The following is a 20740-nucleotide window of genomic DNA, read 5'->3' on the forward strand; positions in this document are numbered from 1 at the left end:
GCCAACGGTAGAACGGCGCTAGGTCGTGCCTGGCGACTGCAGATTGCAGACTTCTGTAGCTTAGAACTTTAGCACTGGTCCTTACTCCCAAGTGAAGATTCGGGCCAGGTCATCAGCCGCAAGAGAAAGGGGAGAGAGAAAGAGATTACTAACACTGAACATATATTCGAATGCTTCCAAAAATTATGTAGACAATAGAGTGCGTTGGGGCAAAGCCCCGCTAAAATGGGGAGAAAATCATACCTGTGGACCGCGCGTCCAGCATGTGATGACTTCATGAAATGTTAGGAGAGAAAGGTTGTAAGTCCACTTCTTGGATCAGACAAAAGTTTTTGACGTGTACTAGGACCCGGACACCATTTGGGCATTTTCTTTAACAGTCCCCCGTGCTGGAAGAAAGGTTTTTAGCACCGCTGTCCAGATAAAGGAATCTGCTGTTCGGAGAAATTAAGTAGCTCCATCCAGATCACGCAGCTAGAAATTAATATAGTCGGGATTCAAACTCGGGTCTTCCCGGCTTCTCATGCCCATTCTTGGCTGGGAGATGCATCGAGCTGCACAGAGACACAGGGTCCCACATCGTAATCATATCTTCTAGAATGAGGCACGTGCACACATTTGCAAGAGAGCACGCTGGGGACACAGCCAAGAGACCACTGGGTCAAGATGCAAAGATGTGTGAGTGGCCTATTTGACTCTGGGAGCAGAGAGGTCCGGCAGGTTGCTTATCAGCCCTTGAAGGCGCAGAATGAGCCACGAGCGCTCTCGAGAATATGGCAACGCCGCGGAGCGGAGGGATGGGAGCGTCTGAGAGAAGATGACTTGCCTGCTGAGTTGAAACTGAGCACCTGTGCAGCGAAATGACAAGTTAGCTTATTATGTGGCCCCTGACTGGGCCACCAGGTGCTCAAGATATATGGTCGAACACAATTCTGGGTGGTTCTGTGAGGGTGTTTGGGATGTGATTAACTGTTTGTGTGTGGACTGAGTAAGGGGCATTGTCCTCCCTAGTCTGGGTGGGCCTTACACAATCAGTTGAAGGTGTGAGTAGACCATAAAGGCTGACAGTCCTGCGTAAGAGAGGATTCTTCCGGCCTGACCCACCTTCGAATTGGCGTTTGGGCCTTTTCCTGCCTTTGGGCTCAGACCGAAACACTGGCTTTTCCTGGGGCTCGAGCCTGCTGATCGACTCAACCTGAAGATCTTGAAACTTCTCAGCTCCCATAATTGCGTGAGTCGATTCCTCGTAATAAATCTCTTTCTATACATACGCATCCTGTTCTGTAGGTTCTGAAGGCCCGGGCTAATACACGATGACATCAGAATTCCAGCCTCAGTGAGGAATTGGTGATAGTCCCGAAATCAGAGCAGGTTTGGGGGCCAGTGGATTCAGTTCAGACATGAAATCTGAGGTGGGTGAGAGCTAGGAGAGAGTTGGATGTGTGAACCAAACCCCCAGGAGTGAGATCAGGGATGAGACCAGAGACGTGAGGGCCCAAGCAAGTGTGTGACAGTTGAGGGCATGGGCTGGATACCCCCAGAAGAGGGTCAAGGACCGAGCAGTCTGCTTAGGTCAGAAGCCAATGACACACGCCCTGAGGAATGTGACCCTGAATGTATCCCCTCCAAGCACAGAAGATGTTTCTCCATTTCCCTGCCTGGGAACGGGATGAAAATTCCTAAGTCACCTTCCAGAGAGAGATTCTATGAGCTGGCCCCACCCACAAAAAGTTAATCTCACCCATGTAAGAGGGCTGCCCTCTTACATGGAGCCCTGACCATTGTTCGGGATCCGCTCAGCATTTTCAGGCTCGCTCACTCGCTCTCTCTCTCTCTCTCTCTCTGCTTCATTTTGTGCTCCCTCAATATGCTACCACCTAATTTCCCCGGTCCCTGCCGTTCCAGAACATAATTCACCACTCCATTCCTAATGGATTTATCTCCTGCGACCATGGAAGACTTCTGTGTTCCGGTCCATTCCGATCACGGGGAATCCATCCATCAGACAGGACGAAGCGGAATTTGGGGGAACCTGCACTAAAGGAGATCTCCTTGCCTACATAGATTTAGGGGCAAGTGAAATCCTCCTAGGATCCTGAATACAGCTGTTTGCAATAGACACACTGTTTGGTTTTGCTTTGTTTTGTTTTTAAACGTTTATTTATTTTTGAGAGCGTGCGGGCGGGGGAGTGGCAGAGAGAAGGGGGGACGGAAGATCCGAAGGGGGCTCCATGCTGACAGCAGAGAGACTGGCCTGGGGCTCGAACTCAACAAACCGCGAGACCATGACCTGAGCCGAAGTCGGACGCTCAACCGACTGAGCCACCCAGGGGCCCCTGCTGGTTTTGTTTTTGATGCGACAGGTTCTCTCTGCTGCTTTCCTCCTGGGCTCTTCTTATGGGAGGTGGCCCACCGTCCGTCCAGTGGCACTTAACGACTGACAGAGCCCCTGCTCACCGGAGCTAAGGAGGTAAGCGAGGTAAGAGCCACCGGGCATAAACAGGCACCTGCAGGGCCACTGGGGGGCTCCTGGGTGTCCCAAAGCCCTGTAACCAGCAGGTGGATGCCGACTCAGGCACCGCGTGTGAGTACGCAGGGCAGTCCGCACCACGGGCACAGAAGGTTCACCGTCCCGGCTGCTCGAGAGCCCACGCAGGTCCAAGTAACGACCTGGGTCGTACCCGTGAAACAGGGATCTTCCAGCTGCACCACATTCTAGACTCCAGTGCATCAAAGCTATCGGAGGCCGGCAGACCGTTTCTTTTCTTTGATAAATGACCGCGAGAGTGAATAATATTCAGGCTCACCCACCTCGAAGGCAGCTGTTCTCAGGATTAATTGGAAGGTTGGCCTGCGTAAGCCTCCCATATTTCTTTGGAAAGGAAAAAGAATCACGAAATCATGTGACCTTCATATTTGGTTCATGACTGGAAACAAATCTTCCCCGGCCACCGGGGCCAAGGACGCTTGCGGGGAAATGAAGCAGCGGCCGTGTTTACTAGGGCACTAAATTGTGTGATTAACAAACGTGATTGGAGGGACGGAGCAGGAAGCGTAGATGCCAGCGGGGATGTGCGGCCAGATTTCGGCACGTGGCCCTCCGCTGGTCGTCCCCAGGCTCCCCGAGAGAGCGACTGGGGAGGACATCCCGGAGCGAGGAGAAGGCTGAGGAAAAGGTGAGCACAGTGAGGAGGGATGGAGGGAGGGGCCGCAGAAACTTGGCAATTCCAGGCCACTGGGTCCATTCTTCTCTTCAGAGACAGGGAAACTGAGGCACGGAAGGGCAGCGACTCTTCCCAAGATCATACGTTCTTGACAGTCAGTGATCATTCTACGTTTGTGGTCAATTACAAACTGACCCAGAGTCACTCCGCCTTTCTTACTCCCCTTCCAACCACCCAAACACTTGGAACATGGACCCACGTGCACACACAGTAGAAAACGTAACGAAGGTATTTGAGGAAAAGATATACTGAGCTGAACTGAATTGAATCGGCGATGGCACACCGGCCCGTCATCATGGAGCTTTGCATGACCTTGCATTGTCTGGGCTTATTTGTTTAAAATGAGCCCTGGAGGGGCCCCTGGGTCAGTCAGGCATCCAACTCTTGATGGCGGCTCAGGTCACGATCTCACCGTTCCTGAGTTCGAGCCCCACGTCCGGTTCTGCGCTGACAGCACAGAGCCGGCTTGGGATTCAATCTCTCTCCCTCTCTTTCGGATCTTCCCCTGCCTGTGCTCGTGCTCTCTCTCTCTCTCTCAAAATAAATAAGTAAATATTTTTAAAAATAAATAAAATGAGCACTAGGTGTGATATGAAATGACAAATCCCTAAATTGTACTCCTGAAACCAATATTATGGTAGCTAAATAGAAGTTCAATAAAAATTTCGGGGCGCCTGGGTGGCTCAGTCGGTTGAGCGTCCGACTTCGGCTCAGGTCACGATCTCACGGTCCCCGAGTTCGAGCCCCGCGTCAGGCTCTGGGCTGATGGCTCAGAGCCTGGAGCCTGCTTCCGATTCTGTGTCTCCCTCTCTCTCTGCCCCTCCCCCGTTCATGCTCTGTCTTTCTCTGTCTCAAAAATAAATTTAAAAAAACGTTAAAAAAAATTAAAAAAAAATTTTTGAAAAAAATTAAATTAAATTAAAAAAAAAAAGCAGAAAGAACTCCCTGACCTTACCATCCAAGCCCAGAACTAGACACTTCTAATTAACATTTATCTTGTGCTTCTCCCATATACCAGCGTCTGTCTCCCCTCCCCCATCAGAGGTTGTCTTTCTCTGTGGGACGTATTTCACTTAGCATAACACTCTCCAGCTCCATCCACGTTGCTACAAAGGGCCAGATTTCATTCTTTCTCCTTGCCACGTGGTATTCCATTGTGTATATAAACCACATCTTCTGTATCCATCCGTCAGTTGGTGGACATTTAGGCTCTTTCCATAATTTGGCTATTGTTGAAAGTGCCGTTATAAACATTGGGGTACGAGTGCCCCTCTGCATCGGCACTCCTGGATCCCTCGGGTAAATCCCTAGCAGTGCTGTTGCTGGGTCATAGCGTAGATCTATTTTGAATTTTTGAGGAACCTCCACGCTGTTTTCCAGAGCGGCTGCACCAGTCTGCATTCCCGCCAACAGTGCAAGAGGGTTCCCGTGTCTCCACATCCTCGCCAGCATCTACAGTCTCCCGATTTGTTCGATCATGAGTTGCTTTTCAAAATGACTGCTTTTCCACTGCAAAGTAGCAGGAACACCACTGACCCATATTCCTTGCAAAACACGGAAATGTCAATTTTGCCAGTCAAATGGATCCCAAAAGGCATCTCAGTGTGCTCTCGATCTCCCTTTCCATACGTTTATTCATCCGATGTGTCTCCTCTTCTGCAAGAGGCCTGCTTGTGCGTTTGTCCGTATTTACTGGGGAGATTTTTTTTATATTGGCACGAGGGGTTCTTACACCTAGAGGTGGGCAGTTACTGATGTCACGTTTAGGACCCCCTAGTTTGTAGCTTGCCTTTTCACTTCCTTGATGGTGTCCTTTGGGGATCAGAACTTCTTAATTTGAATGCAGTGTAATTTATCAATCTTTAATTTTGTGTGGGTGGATGGGATTTTTAACCCATAGCCAATCCTGCATCACAGTGTGCATTTCTTATCTTATTTTTAATCTCATAAACCTGGTGAGCAAGGCTTTAACATCATTTCATAGACGGGGAATCTCAGTATTGGAGGTAAGTCATTTGCCTGAGGGCACAAAGCCTATAGGGGGCTGAGTGAGGACTGAGCTCGGGTCTCCTGATCAGCAGGATATCTCAGCCCCACATGGCCTCTCCCTGCTGTGCCAGGAATTTATCCATTCATCCTCACAAGAAACACTCAGTGTAGGGTCTCCTGTGCATTATCCATAGTGCTAAGTCCCGAGGGCAAAGAAACGGAGTGTCATCTGTACCCTTGAAAAGCTTCTATCAGGACTGTGCCCAGAAAAGGCTTTTGATGAGACAGCAGAGTTCAGACTTAAAGGAAGAGTAGACCTCATTCAAAGTGCGGAGAGATACAGAGGGAACAGGAACATTCTAGGCAGGGGAAGCATGGGCAGCGGTCAATAGCAGGCTGTCCGTGTGGGGCAGGGTGAGGGTCGTGGAAACGGCGGCCGGACCCACAGACAACGGTCCGATTGTGAGCAGGATGTGTCACACTAACTGACAGGGACTTTATCCTGTAAGTAACGCATCTTTGACTTTGAAGTTCTGAGATCTGGCCTGCAGAGCCACCTTATCCCCCAAATTCCTTCTGAGACCTCCTTCTTGAAGATTTCTACCTGGCAGAGAGGACACCCCTTTCTCCGGTCCTCTGCGCCCAAGGGCTTTTCCCCCGTGACACATCCTGAGATTTGGTGAGCAAAGCTATCATCCTCGCTTACCAAGAAATTCATAGAGTCCCATCCTTTCTACCCTGTGACCATCGTCGTCATGGACCATCCGGTGAACCCTTGTGGAGACGGTCAACCTCAATGGCAGCCTGCAGAACAGACAACAAGGTGGAAAGAACGCAAGCCGGGGGGGGGGGGGGTTCAGTTTCCGGTGCTTCCTCTAACAACCGTGTGACCACGGGCAAGTTTCTTCATCCCTCTGTGATCATTTCCGCTCACTGTCCTGAGGACCTGGGGAGCTACCGAACATGTCTAAAGCAAAGGAAACATCCAGCGGATGTCAGTTGACTCCTCGCCATAACAGAAGTTCAAGATCATACCCTCGAGGGACATGTAATCTAGACAGAGAAGAAATCCCCTATTGAAACCAATTCCAGAGACACTGAACGTGGACCCTAAACAAGAACTCCTGCGTGAGGAGAGATGATGGACCCAGCAGCCTGGACTCTGAACCCCAAGCGGCAGCATCCTTGGCATGGGGGGTGGGGGAGCGGGGGAGGTCTTTGACCCTGAGTTTCCGATGGCCCCGGGGAGGCCCCCGGCAATCACAAACAGGCTGGGTGAATTGCACGTGGCCCTAAAACAAGGGGGGAAACCTGAGAACAAACAGTTCTCATCTTCCAGAATCCTCCTTCACCAGAGAGTTGTCCAGTCTTCCGGTGATAACAGCAAGAATCACAATAAAAATAGATCTAATGCAGAGGAAGTGGGACGGACTGCTGGCAGGTTTCAGAGGCCCTCGACTGGACGTGGAGACACCCAAACGCTCAAAATAACCTCAAACTGTGCTTTCTCTGACAACCGCTTGAATCTGCTTAGAAGAACTTTTCGGCTGAAGGTAACGAGTCACGGAGGAGAGTCCTAATAGAGAACAGACGGAAACTTCCCTTCAGTCCCACACGCACACATTCGCAAGCGTGAACCTCTGAAGTTGGGAGAAAGTAGAAACCAGGACAGGTAGTAGCTAGACGTGGAAAGCGGCCAACTGAGCCAAAGTAGGAGAAGACGATGCAAAATACACTTGTTCTCTTCCGTAGGGAGGATGGTCGCAAGAACGTTCCCTCTACTAAGCCGTAAACCAAGACTCAACAAATTCCAAATGAACTGATTTCGAACACTGGGTGGAAGAGGCCCCACAGCGCAGTTCTCCACCTGCTTCTGATGGGTTCTCCCCAAAAGTTTTAAAAGACAGACCCCCCAGTTCTGGGTCATTTTTTTTTCCAGCTTGGGATTCCCATAACACGCAGGTGCTAACTAAGCATTCGGCTGCCCCGTCTCAGCACGCCACAGGATTTCTCCCAGAAAACTCCTCTGTCTCTGGCTCAGAGGCCCCGGAGGAGACAAGCCTCCAGCATCTCCCGTGGGGTGGGATTTATCTTATTCAAGACCTTCTCACGCTTTCTCTAAATTTAGCAGCACTGATGGGGAAAGCACATAATCTTCTAAATTCCTGTCTTTGTGTATAACATGAGGGCATGGGGCAGAGAAATAGCTAGATGTGTCAAGAACTTTGTATCCCTCCTTACCCCTGCCTCTGACGGGATACAACATCACATTTTGCAACTTCTCATGCTTGATTACTTTGCCGCTGGGGCTCTTTGTCGGCTTTTGCAATTTTGTTCTTCGGGTGGGTCCTCGAGAGACGGAAATCCTGCACTCCATCCACCACCATGGCCTGGAAGTCCCTGTATCAGAAAAAAAAAAAAATTATTAAGAAGCTTCTCTATCCCCTAGCCTAGGCCGGCCTTGCTGGAAATCAAGGATAATTAAATAAGATCCAGCCTCAGGAGTCTTTTTTGATCTAACAGTTAGTTATAAAGACACGGTCAGAAGCTACAGTGTAAATAGGAGATATTTATAGAGAATGATAGAAGTGAAGAAATGGCTTCTTAGGGAAAATAACAAACTGTACCCTTCCAGATAGTATCATAGTAACAATCGGTACCACATCTCAGATTTCAAAATGCTTTCACAGTCATGAGCTCGCCTGAACCTCACCCAGCCCAGCGACCTACACAGAGTAAGAAAAACCAAGTGACTCACCTGACATCCGAGCCAAGGTATGGTAAACCTGGAGGTGTCAGGGAGGGTCTGGAAGGAGATGAGCTAAACATTCACCAGGAGCTCAACCAGAGAAACCCATACAAGAAAAGGCTGATTCACACAAGTGTAAGCTGGGTGAGATATTCATTCATCAAGCAAAAGTGAACCGAGTGCATGTTGAGTTTTTGGTGAAAGAGTCAGTTCTGTTGCATCCAATAAGCTTTCCCAATGCCAATGGGACCGATTATATTATAGGACATTTTCAGGAGTAAAACAGTTCCATAAGTTCCACAAAAAAGTTGCATGTTTCAGAACAAGAGAAAGTCTGGAATGTCTCTGGCAAAACAGGTCGTAGGTCCCAGGGGAGGCTCACCCTAGCTCAAACACAGCCTCCTCTTTTTACTACTGGATCCGATTCCAGACTCCGTTGCTCACTAGAGAAATTAGGTAGAAGATCCGATGAGGTGCCGTGCGGGCCACTGAAAGGCAGAAGTATCTGATGGCTGATTTTTGAGACTCGTGACGTGACGGTCAGAGGTTAGACGTGGAAGAACAGGCAGGGCAGGTCTTTGGGGTTCAAATTCCAATTTGTCAAATCTGAAGCAGGACCTACACATTCAGAATCATAAGAAATATTGGAACGTAGTAGGTGCTTAATTTTTAAAAGTACATATTAGTTCAGTAAGGGCGTGGATTCATTTGCGAGGGCTGCCACAAGAGAGGACCACAGACCAAGTGGCTTGGACAACAGAAACGTATTTCCTCCCAGGGCCAAAGACAGAGATCCTCAACCAAAAGGTTGATGGGATTTCCGAGGCCGATCTCCTTGGCTTCCGAATGGCTAAATACAACACGATGTTTCTCTGAATGAGTGAGTCAGCATGAATGAGGAAAGAAAAAGTGATATAAAAGCTTCCTACTATGGACTGAACCCCAAAATTCACATGTTGCAGCCCTAACCTCCAGGGGAACTATATTTGGGGATAGGACCTTAACTTAGGTAATTAAGGTTAAATGAGGTTATAAGGATGTGGCCCTAATCCAATGAAACTGGTGTCCATTTGAGAAGAGGAAGACGCTAGAGAGGCTCACCAGTGAGAAAAGACTGTGTGAGGACACAGGAGAAGATGGCCGTCTGCCAGCCGGGAAGAGACGCCTCAGCAGAAACCAGCCCGGACACACCTTGACCTTGCACTTCCAGTCTCCAGAGCTGAGGAAATAAATGTCTGTTGGTTAAGCCCCCTCGGTCTCTGGAGTTTTTTATAGCAGCCTGAGCTGACTTAATACACTTCTTTTCTGAGGTCATTTGCCAAAAAAGGAAACCTAGGTTTTCCCCTGGTTGGGGATTTTAAGTTGGGTTCTCTACAATGTATCCAAAAGTTGAAAACGAAAAAGGGAAAGTAGTCCAACATGATTGTATTTGGATGTGTGTGGGACTATGTGCTTACAGCCACAGGGGTACTTTCTTCCACAAATACTTCGTAAGAGAATTAGCCATGAGCCAGATATCATCATGTATCATCAAATGCAATCCTTTCTTCTTCCTCAAAATGCTACTAGTGTTAGGAATTGACATCTCCGTTTTTAAATTTGAGAAAGAAAGAGCCTCAGAGACTTCATGCAACTTGGCCAACCAAGGTCAGGCATCTGGTAGAACTGGGTTTTGGAGGCAGGTCAGGTGGATTCCAAAGACTTCACACATACCCAGGACCACGCTCTCGTCTTCACGATAGAAGAATCGCAAACCCTTCGCTCCTACAATGTGCCTGGGTCCGTTCTGAGAGATTTGCCCATTTAATTTAAACTTACACATTGAATTAATGTTTAAAACCCATTTGATCTGCACGCAACCCATTGAGGTAGATACTTTTATTATCCCATTCTGCAGATGAAAAATGTGAGAAACGGAGGGGCTGAGTGACCCAGTGTAGGTCGCACCCTGCATCTCTTCATATGAATGAACAACAGGAGGCTGAGATGACATCTGTCCTCGGCTTGGGGGCCACATGGCCACGATCTGCTGCATTTTGGCTCCAATGGAGGAGAAAGAATCCCATGGGAGATGGGGGGGGGGGGGGCGGGAGGGAGAAAACTCCCAAATCCTTTCCCTTCCTTGGATCTCACTGCCCTGATTTCGACTCACCAGCAAAATAGACGAGACTAAATGTTAGGATGTTTTTATCCGCATAGAGATTTTTCTCCAATGAGAAGAAAGCTAACTCCTACTTCGCTCCTCTTTTGACACAAAATTTGATTTCAATTACCCAAAACTTTTCCTAGTTCGCTTTGTTTCTTTTTAACAGAGATCTTCTTTGTAGTTGAGAAACCCGCCAACAGCCAAGTACGTCCGGCTTCAGAAAGCCCACCGTGATCTGTGGCTTCTGAGAGTCACGGATCACCACCCCGTTGACTTCCGTCTTGCGGAGCGGTCAGGGGACCCGAAGGGAGAGGCTGCCTGCTTCCAAACTTCTATTACGTCATCCTGATGGAATGTGGACACAGGGACTTTGCAGGGACTTTACGCTTAAGCCTTGTTTTATTTAAGTTTATATCGTTCTTAGAGACTTAAATCTCATCCACTGTTGCTTGGAATCCAGGCTTCAGTTGGATTATGGCAAAGATGCAGCAGACTTATCCTCCTAAAAGCTGAGCTCGGGGAATGGTTAAAGCCATCCTGCCCCAAGGCTCAAAACGAATCCTTCAGCTCGTTACATTTTAAAGATCGCCAGCAGTCAGCAGGCTTTAGATTTATGTAACCGAAGTTATATGCAGGAACAGCATGTGCTGGTTATACAACAAATGCTCATGCGAACTGATTAAAATAGGACAGGTAAATCCCATGTTGAAACCCGGAGCACAAAGGCTCCCAACAGCTTTAAATATCTGTTGTTTTCATTCATAACAAGGGGATCATCGTTTCTCCGTCCTCTCCAATAATAACAGACATGACCGAGTGTCCACAAAATGCCACGCACCTCACCATGGCTCAGCAGCAAGAGCAAAGGCTTTGCAGTGAGGTCAGGCCACTTCGTATGTGACATTCAGCAGGTGTCCCCGCCATGGTTGGCCCATCCATCAAGCCTTGCGGAGCCGGTGGGAGAATTAAATGGAAAACATTGCCAACGGTCTGACACAACAGGGGTGCTCAACAGGGGATCGCTTCCTAGCCTGCTGCCCCTTATCTGATTTTATTTACTCCTCTTGGCAAGCCAGAGGAGAGGTGTTATTCCACTCCCCAATTACCAGGTGAGGAGGCTGGAGCCTGCTGCCGAACCTGACCATGTTCGGAAGCGGCGGGGGGCGGAGGGGGGACTTTTATGTTTCGCTCCTAAGAGGCATGTCTCAACTTTACAAGGGCACAGGCCGTCCCATTTGTGGTTTGTGCGGGTCTTTTGACGTCTCTTTTCCTTCTGGCCGCCCGCCATTTGGCCCTCTCCCTGCTAATTAGCACCTCGACCACAGTACAGCAGGGGAAATCCAAAAAGGTGAGCCTCGGTTAGTAGCTGAATTGTGTGGTTTGAGAGCTTTGGAGGAAAGATTAAAAAAAAAAAAAAAAAAAAAGTTTGGTAAAGAGAGAGGTATCACACCTGAGCAGTGACATGAGTGTATGAAATCATATTTAGAGTTCAGTTGTCTAATACCTGGCCTCCCCCTGCTAGGTGATTGAGAATAGATCATTGCATTTAAGAAGCCTTCTGATCTTCAGGGATTCAATATCCCGTTCATTTGTACACTGAGGCATTGAGAATGTCGCTCAGAATCATATCAGCATCCCTACTCACCTTAGCCATGACCACCAGACTGCATTGCTCTATATTTACAATGTCTTTCGTTGGCAGAGAGTTTTATGGCCAAGAGTATTCACTCACTGCTGAGCTGCAATGACCCTCGTCCTGGACCCAGCAAAGCAGAGGCTGCGGACGAAGAGATTAGATTGGTTACAAGGAATTCTAGGTCGGAATCCCTGGGTCCCACCCACGCAAGTTCATGTGAGGCCAGACCGAGAATCCACCGAGGAGAGAGGTAGCATCTCTTTTTGAAACAGGTTTGCAATGGAGAGGAGAGAAATCACTCAGGAGAACCACTTTTCAAAATCCAGCTGAGTATCTACACTTACTCCCAACTCAATGCATTGCTCTTTGCAGCTAAGTTCACATGACATCTTGAATAATACGGCTAGCTGAGTTGATGAGTGCTTCCACGCTGATAAAACTAAATCCTGCAAAGATAGAGGACAGTAGCACTCTCCCAAAGGCATTCTACAAACGGTTTGCCAAACACAGCAAGAAGTCTGTAAAGTGCTCCTAACCCTTGATTTAATAGTTAACACTTCTTAAAGATAATTTTTTTTTTGGAGACAGAGAGAGAGAGAGAAAGGGGGTACAGAGGGAGAGAGAGAATCTTAAGAGATAAGACCCAGCGTAGGTCTTAATCTCACGACCTGAGCCAAAGTCTAGAATTTAATGCTCCGCTTACTGAGACACCCAGGGGTCCCTGAAAGATCATTCTTATGAAACAGTGTAAAAATGCAAATCAGTACGTTTCTTTCCACGTTTACGTAGATGATGGACAGAACTGGGGACGGTGAATGCTGCCAAAACAGGCATTGGTTAAATTCATTTAGTCCATAAATATGTATTGCACACCTGCTCAGGTCAACCATTATTCTGGGAAGTTCTTTCCTGGTTACAACAGAGAGGGGAGAGCGCAGGGGCACAGGGGTCCCAGGGTGGGCAAGAGTAGTGGGGAGAGGAGCTTGGGAAGTTTTCTTCCCTTTGCTAAGACCATCTGTGGGAGAGCTCCCCAATAAAGTATTCCACAGCCGCTAAAAACCACGTTCATAACAAATTTCAGTGAGAGAGAAACAGGCTCAGCGTGTAAAACCACATGAAAAAGCATCGTTTGTCCATAATTCTCTCAACTGTGCAATATGTTTGAAAACTTTTTATAATATGAAATCGAGGGGAGACACATTTTATGCACATGTCCACACAAACGTGTATATATACCAAAATGTGCAGAGTCGTTACCTTTCAGGGGTGACTCTATGGGTGATTTTTACATATTGTTATTTTTTGAGGTTTATTTATTAACTTTTGAGAGAGACATAGCGAGAGAGAGAGAGAGCGCACTCATGGGGCAGAGAGAAAGGGAGGCAGAGAATCCCAAGCAGGCTCCGTGCCGTCAGTGCAGAGCCCGATGTGGGGCTCGAACTCACGGACCGTGAGATCATGACCTGCGCCGAAATCAAGAGTCAAGACGCTTAATCGACTGAGCCCCCCAGGCGCCCCAGATTTTTCATTCTGTTTTATACACTTGATATGTTACCCACACCCCGTGACCCTGCCCCCAACTCGTTAGCGAGAATCTCAACTTCCTGAAGCGGCCGCTGCTTGCTTCCGATGCTGCCTTGACCGTGCCGTGGGCCAGGTCCCCCTGTTTCGAGCCCGCACCCTTGTTGGGCGGCCTCCGCGGCAGCTGGCTGCGCCCTTTCCCCCACCGCTGTATCTGCCACCTCTCCCCACTCTTTTCCGGGGGAAGCACATCGCTTAGCCCACCTGGTTCTGTGGCACGCTCCCTGGGGTCCGGTCCCCGCAGAGCCTCTACGGTGCAGCGCTCACCTCCGGGACCCTCCCTGCCAGGGCCTGCCTGTGCCTCAGCTCTCTAATTTGCCAAACTGGGAAAATACCAGTACCTAATTCATAACGGTGCCGTGGGGACAAAATGAGTTCACGCCCGGTATTCAGAATAGTGCCTAGAATGTAACACGCTCTATAGGGGAGTCTAATTGTCATTGTCATTACTACGACTGCTGGTATTACCCCCGCGTCTACGACGATCACCCCCAAGCCCAGATTGCTGTGCACAACAAGATACAGAGCATTAGGGACAATGGAGGGGAACTGGTGTGGACAAAAGCATTTATGTCTGCAGTCCCGGGTCCACACCCACCTTCCCGGGCCATCTCCCAGGTGACTGGCTGCCAATCTGACCCTCCAGGACAACGGCAGGTCACCAACCACTATCCCGCACCACGCTGCTCTGTGCTTCAGAAACTGGGCCAGGCTGACCTCTGACCCCAGAGAGTTTGTCCTAGAAGAATTAATTTGTAAGCCATGAGCAAGGCCCATCTCCTTCCCTGCTCCAAGATTTACATCCTCCCAGGATAATTAAGCACCGGCACATTCCCTCAGTGGGGAACCCCCTCCTCTGCCCCCCGGGATGTGGCTTGGTCTTAAAGCCCTCAAAAGTCATATAAAGTCATAAAGTAGTCTGACATGGCTGCATCTGTAGTTGTTTTTTTTAAGTCTCTGCTGCTCGGCCTTATCATGGGCATCATGTTAAGTATATTTCCGAATTTGATGCAATTAACAGGTGCCACCTTCATAATGAAAAGGAGATGATGGACGTGAACGGACTTCGTGTTGCTGTTAAAATGGTGTAGATGTCTACGTGGTGCCACAGACATCAAGCAGACTTAGGTTCCAAAGTCCACAAACTGTCATCGGTTAACCTGACGGTGTTGGCGTAGCTCTTCGCAAGGCTGCTCTAGGGCATTCCAGCTCCTTCTAGGAAACAGTTGTCAGAAGTCATAGATGTCGTCCTTTCCGAGATGTAAAAACAACAGCAATTTGCTATTTTTATCAATTCCATCTCTTCTGGGCCTATCAGAGTCAATAATCTGAACTGGGACAAAAATAAGAGACGACTTTTGCATTCAAAGTCTACGTGCTCAAAATCTTAACCTTTGCCAAAAAAAATTTAAAAAACAGAAAGGAGCTGGCCGGGTTGTTGCGCAGGAATGTCATTCAAACCCTTAAATCCGAAATAACTTCTGCTTTTCCAAGTCCCACTTATTTTTCCGAATCAACAAAGATATCTTTTTCTACATTGTTTCCACCCAATTTTGAAACGCGCCTGCGAAATTTCTCAAATAACATATTTCATGTGTTTCCTGGAGTTGGGAAATGCCAGAAAAACAATCCAGGGAGAAGAGGAAAAAAATTCGTAGATCTGGCGGGCGAGAGAGAATAAATGATGACCTCTCTCCCTTCCAGCAAATGTAAAACTCTCCATACTTCTGCAGGTACCAGTTTAATAGCCATCAAAACCGTCTTACTCATTTATTTCCGGAGCCCGATTTACATGGGTGAGCAAGGGATTGCATTTATCTTCGTGAATACACAGACGAGGGCGTTATTTGACTCAGTCAGCAGCCTCCCTGTCGGTAGAGAAGACATTTTGGAATAAAACACAAAGGCTGGCATGTGAGAGCTGGCAGGGCCCTCGAGGGCTGTTTCGTTAAAGCCCAGAGAGGTGACAAACCCGCTGAAGTTTGCACAGCAACATGGTGCCTGTGAAGGATGCTCTGTCCATACGTCAAGCATCACACCCGTTAGATTGACGGCTACCGGAGAAGCAGAGACAAACGAGGTGACCCCGTGAGTCTATGTCAGGCAGGCCACTGAACTCTCTCTTGGGTCTTACTGGAGCAGCCCCTAGAAATGTTCCTCAACAAGTAGACCTTTCGTTGCCTTTTGCCTTTGGGCTTTATTTTTAGCAGACAAAGGTAAGAGCTTGGGACCAAACATCGGCTCTGTGAAACCACTCTTCCAGGGAACACACAAGACTCTCTGGGACCAGAGGAGACCCCCCCCCCCCAGGGCTTGGCTGTGCATCTTCTTTCCTAGCAGACATCCCCTCCGGTCAGGCGGGCGTCACAGGCGTCGGCCACAAACACTCCCACTCTGGCGCGGTTTGCCGTTTGCAGGGCAAACCATTCCATCGACCCCTGGGACTCCTCCTACTATCTGGAATCTCCCTCCCTCAAACTCCCACCGACTTTCCTCTCTGGAATCCCCCAGGCTGCACACGCTCTCCCTTCCAGCCCTTTAAATATCGCAAGCCCTGCCGAGCTCTTCCTAAGACCTTTGTACCCTCGTTAAGTATCCCCAACTCCTCTAGCCGCTCTTCGTATGACAGATCTCGGCTGGACCAAGACGCCTTGAGACAGGGTCTGTGCACGATCTCATCTGGTGCAGTCACCTCATGACCTTCGTAGCAGCTCCGTCAGTACTGTTAAACAGGTAGATGAATCATTAAATGCTTGTGAAAATCTTCTCATTAATCAGGGTATTCGACAAACAGGTAGAGAGCTCTAATGGTATTCCCGAATGGCCACAGGGATGCAAGGCTAACGACAAATGGTCTGTGCCCCCCGGGAGCCCCTGGCTTGAACAGCGGCTGTGTGTGAATGACCGCTGTGGATTACCGTACAGCATGGGCTGGCGCACAGAAGGTCTAGATGTCCGCGAGGGTCTTGAAGGAGGAACAACGCCCCCCTGAGCACCAGCCTGGGAGAGGCATTCCAAAGTGACCGGCGTGGGCAAACCCCCAGTGATCCTCCTGGGTCAGTATGACCCCCATTTCCTTTTCATCTGTAACCTTGACGGTGAGAACAACACCGTAGGGACACCGGGGTGGTGCAGTCGGTTAAGCGTCCAGCTCTCGATCTCGGCTCAGGTCACGGTCTCGCGCTTGGTAAGTTCGAGCCCCGCATGGGGTTTCTGCGCTGCTGGCATGGAGCCTGCTTGGAATTCTGTCTCTCCTTCTCTCTGCCCCAAAAATCGTAAATCCTCTGATAATGCATTTTACTCTTGAGTTTACTTTTCCGGTAACCGTGTCGCATGGTTGGTTTATAGAGAGTGCACGGGCACCTCAGAGCACTGAGACATTTATTTCACAGCTACCCTGCTAAGCCCCACGTCTGCCAAACTGCACTAGCACAAGGGGCTTAATTTTCCATTTTACTTAAATTTAGATGCTTGCGTTTCCCACCGCTACGTTCATTTCATCCCCAGGCTTAGGCTCCAGGCGCCTCCCCTGAACTCCTGTGTCCCGGCTTCCCCTCGAGAGGAAGGCAGACAGAGCGGTTCTGCACTACGCCATCGGGAGATGGGGGAGGAAATAAAACGTGGACTTTAGGTGAGACCAGATTTCCAAAGGCCGCTGTCAGTTCTGACCTTCTCGTGTTACCCTGGAACCTAATCGTGATTTCCGCTGGAGGGGAGAAAGCCACCGAGGCGCGACGGCTGCAGGTGCCCCTTCCTGGAGCCGCCTCAGTTTTCTGATCCTCTCTCTGCTCCGCTGTCTTGCAAGAGTCACCGAAAACGTCCTTAGGAGTCACAGTTGTCGCTACGTTTCCCACGTCTCTCTGTCTTCACGCTACCCACGTTCCCCGTGTCCTCTGTCGGATCATGTGTCCCCTGTTCCTTCTGCAACGGTTACTAGAGAAGCTTCAAATGATGCTCCACCCAGCGTCTCTTAGAGGGTCAGTGGACCAGAAGCTTCTGCGAGCCTCATCCCAGCCCCGCGTTCTCCAAGAGCATTGGAGGGGCAGGGGCCAGTCCTCAGGCACGTTCCTTCTCCGCAGCGAAATATGCCGATAGCTTCCGATTTCATTTCCACGTGTCGCTTTCCTTTAATTTTTTAGGAGGCGACGGGAAGAGGAGAAGGGAAATGGTAATTGTCTCTTTTGCGTATCGTGGCATTTTCCATACAGAAGTATTTTCTGTACATTTAATGCTTATAATCAACACTATTTTACAGACAAGAACACTGAGGCTCAACGAACTTTCGTAACTTCTCTCAAAGTCGTTGGGAGCTCAGGTCTGCCGGGCTCTGAAGCACGTATTCTTTCCGCGTCCTACATGCCCGAGAACTATGGGAAAGCTAAATTTGGGGGAAAATCTTGGAGGACAGCTCCTCCAAATGGCTTATTTTTCAGAGGAATCAACAGAGGCCCAGAGCGTGCCAGCCACATTGGCAACACTCTGGAGTTAATCCAAGGCAGAAACCCGGGTCCCCCGGAGCCCAGCCCCCTCCCTTTCTCTTCACCACACCAGGTCTTCTTCAAGCAGACAAACCCCACGGGAAGGATTGCTTCATGAAGGTTCACCCACACCAGGTGGCCAAGAGAAGAAAAGGCAGTGCTGATTTGTAGGATAAGATCTGGGGAGGGCAGCAAAAACGATGTGACCGTAAAAGACTCGAAACCAACTTTCCTGATGACAGATAAAAGGTGTCGGGATTAAACTATGCCCAGAAAGCAAAGGTCAACTCGGTGGGCAAGCCAGAAAGGCCAAATCCTCCCTGGGCCAGGAAAGCAATAGAGACATTGCCTGAGCCACCCAGACGCCCCTTTTATTTTTGTTTTAATGATTAATCTCTTCCATATGGCAATTAGGCAATAAAAAACAGTCCCTTCTATAAAACCATCTAATAGGAAAATGTACCTGATGAAAGAACGATCAAAAAATTTGCTTGAGAAAGGATGCACGAGTGACAAAAGCAAGTTCTTACAAACGATGGAAATATTTGAACATGGAAAACCTCCAACGAGTATTTTCCTTCTCTAAACGGAGCACGGCGACCGAATCTGGAGGCGATGCTCTGCGGACGAGTATGATTTTTATTTAAACGGATTTTCAGAATTTAGTACGCTGACGGAAATGCTTCTGATCATTAATTAGCAAGGAACAATCATCCTTGGGGTCAGTCTACCTCGACAGCAGTGTATCTGCCTGTAATGTGATCACTGGTAGTTAAGGTCCCTGAATTAGTTTCGTTCCAGAAGAGCCAAGCTGCAGTTACAATGCTCTTCCTTCCAAAAGTAAACCACAATCAAAACTAGGTCACAGATGCTGTTTGAAAATAATGACTAACATCTGCACAGCCCCGTTATGGTTTCAAGAGTAAATTCACATCCATTATCTCATTTGATGCACATGAAAATTTGTGAGGCAGATATTATGGTTCCCCCATCAGGGCCCGGAGTCGGAATGACTTGGCCTTGATGCACAGCGAGTATGTGACAGAGTCAGTCTCCCTCATTCACCTGCAACCTGTCCTTCAAATGTACCATCAACCAGAGCTATAACGACGCACAAAAATCCCAGAAGTTCAAAATCTCCTGAAACCCAATTAACCAGGATCTATAACGGTCTAGTTTTGTTTACGTTTTTTTCTTTGCAGGGGCAAAGAGGAGTTTGGGGGAACATTCTACTTTAAAGATAGAAAAAATAACATCCCAGGCATATGGAAATACCCCCCATTTCCTGCCTGAGCATTTCAATCTCCTACACTCTTCTGGACAACCTTTTATCGTTCTAACAGGAATATAAAGTCAAGAGACACAATCATTTAAAAAAATCAATTTTATTGAACGCGGAGTTTTCTTAGTATGGGAACTTTTCAAGATTGACAGTTTTTTTTGAGGTGAAACAAGAGAGATCTTCTGGTTAACCAGGCAAGTAAATTAACAAGAAGAGATGTTCATGAACTCGTGTCATTACTGCACAGAAACGATGTTGAGTCTATCGACAAATATTGGCGGGATTCTCTTTCACCTTTTCACGGCTACTTCTCTTCTTTCAGGGTTGGTAACTACAGCCAGAAGATGAGATGCCAATTGGGAATTTTCAGTTATTTTTTTTCATATGTATGTGTGCTTAAATGTTGGAATCTGGGCAAATAAAAGTGGGATTCTTTAGAGTGCTCCTGGGGAGAAGCCAGAGGGGGGACCAAGGACTGTCCTTGGTCCTACGATTCTTTCTGGGGGAAGACACTGGTTTGGGAGAGCTTGGTTCCAGGGAGTGTCTGGAAGCAAAATAGGAGTCCTGAAGTCTACAATAAAGATGAAATATAATAATATAATAAGAGGAAACTTTCTTGGAATCCAAAGCAGACTTTTCCTTCTAAGAGTTTCTGTACTTAAAATCACAGTGTAATTTTGTTTATGAGGAAAGAAAGATATTCTGACCAAAATGAAGCAGATTTGAACCATGACCCTCAGGAGCAAATATTTCCCCCCGGGCTATTAGGGCAATAGACTAAAGAGAAAGTAATTTTACATGGAAAAAAAAAAAATCAGAGATGAAGGAACATGTAATCAAAGTCGAGTCTACACAATATCAGTTTTAAAATAACAAGATCAGTGAAATAACCAAGATCTATCTTCTTAATGCCACCAACATGGTGTGGCTTGTGCCCCCCCCCTCACCCCGCCACTAAATTATCTAATTGATACTGGTGACCATTTTAGTCTACTAGGGCTGCCATAACAAAATACCACAGACTGGGGGGCTTCAACAACAGGGGTCTATTTTCTCACAGTTCTGGAGGCTGGACGTTCAAGATCAAGATGTTGGGAAGTTTGGTTTCTTCTGAGGCCTCCCTCCTTGGCTCGCTGATGGCTGCCTCCTCCCTGTGTCGTCACGTGGTCGCCTCTCAGTCTATGTGTCTGGGTTCTAATCTCTTCCTGCAAGGACGCTGGTCCTATTGGATTAGGCCCACCATACAACCTCATTGTGCCTCACTTTACCATCATTTTACCTCATCACCTTTGGGAAGGCCTGATCTCCAACTGTGGCCACATTGTGACGTAACTGGGGGGGGGGGGGGGGGGGGGGGCGGGGCGCTAGGACCTCAGCATGTAGATTTGGGAGGACACAGTGCAGCCCATAACATCCATAACATGCCACCCTTGGGCCCCCTAAAATGTAAAACACACTCTCCCCATCCCAACAGCCCCCCAACCTTAACCCACTCCAGCACCAACTCCAAGGTCACGATCTCATCGAAATACCAACTGGGTCACATATGGGTGAGACTCAAGGTATGACGCGTCCCGAGGCAAAATTCTTCTGTGAAGCCAGACAAGGGATCTGCTCCCAAAACACAACGGCAGGGCAGGCATAGGGCAGACATT

At 48.4% G+C, this 20740-nt stretch overlaps 1 long non-coding RNA gene across 2 annotated transcripts; it reads right to left on the minus strand.

Moving 5' to 3' along the window:
• Nucleotides 1-119: 119 nt before the first annotated feature.
• LOC122215165 lies at nt 120-20334 on the minus strand. 2 transcript variants are annotated; one of them, XR_006200273.1, is made up of 5 exons: nt 20144-20334; nt 11754-11885; nt 7455-7613; nt 5920-6017; nt 120-848 (listed from the first exon to the last, which is right to left on the minus strand). It is a non-coding gene; the product is annotated as an uncharacterized LOC122215165 (long non-coding RNA). The 2 variants fall into 2 exon arrangements; XR_006200274.1 differs by lacking the exon at nt 5920-6017.
• Nucleotides 20335-20740: the final 406 nt, after the last annotated feature.

Source organism: Panthera leo, chromosome A3 (genome assembly GCF_018350215.1).
Source record: "Panthera leo isolate Ple1 chromosome A3, P.leo_Ple1_pat1.1, whole genome shotgun sequence".
In the NCBI taxonomy this organism is placed as follows: domain Eukaryota; kingdom Metazoa; phylum Chordata; class Mammalia; order Carnivora; family Felidae; genus Panthera; species Panthera leo.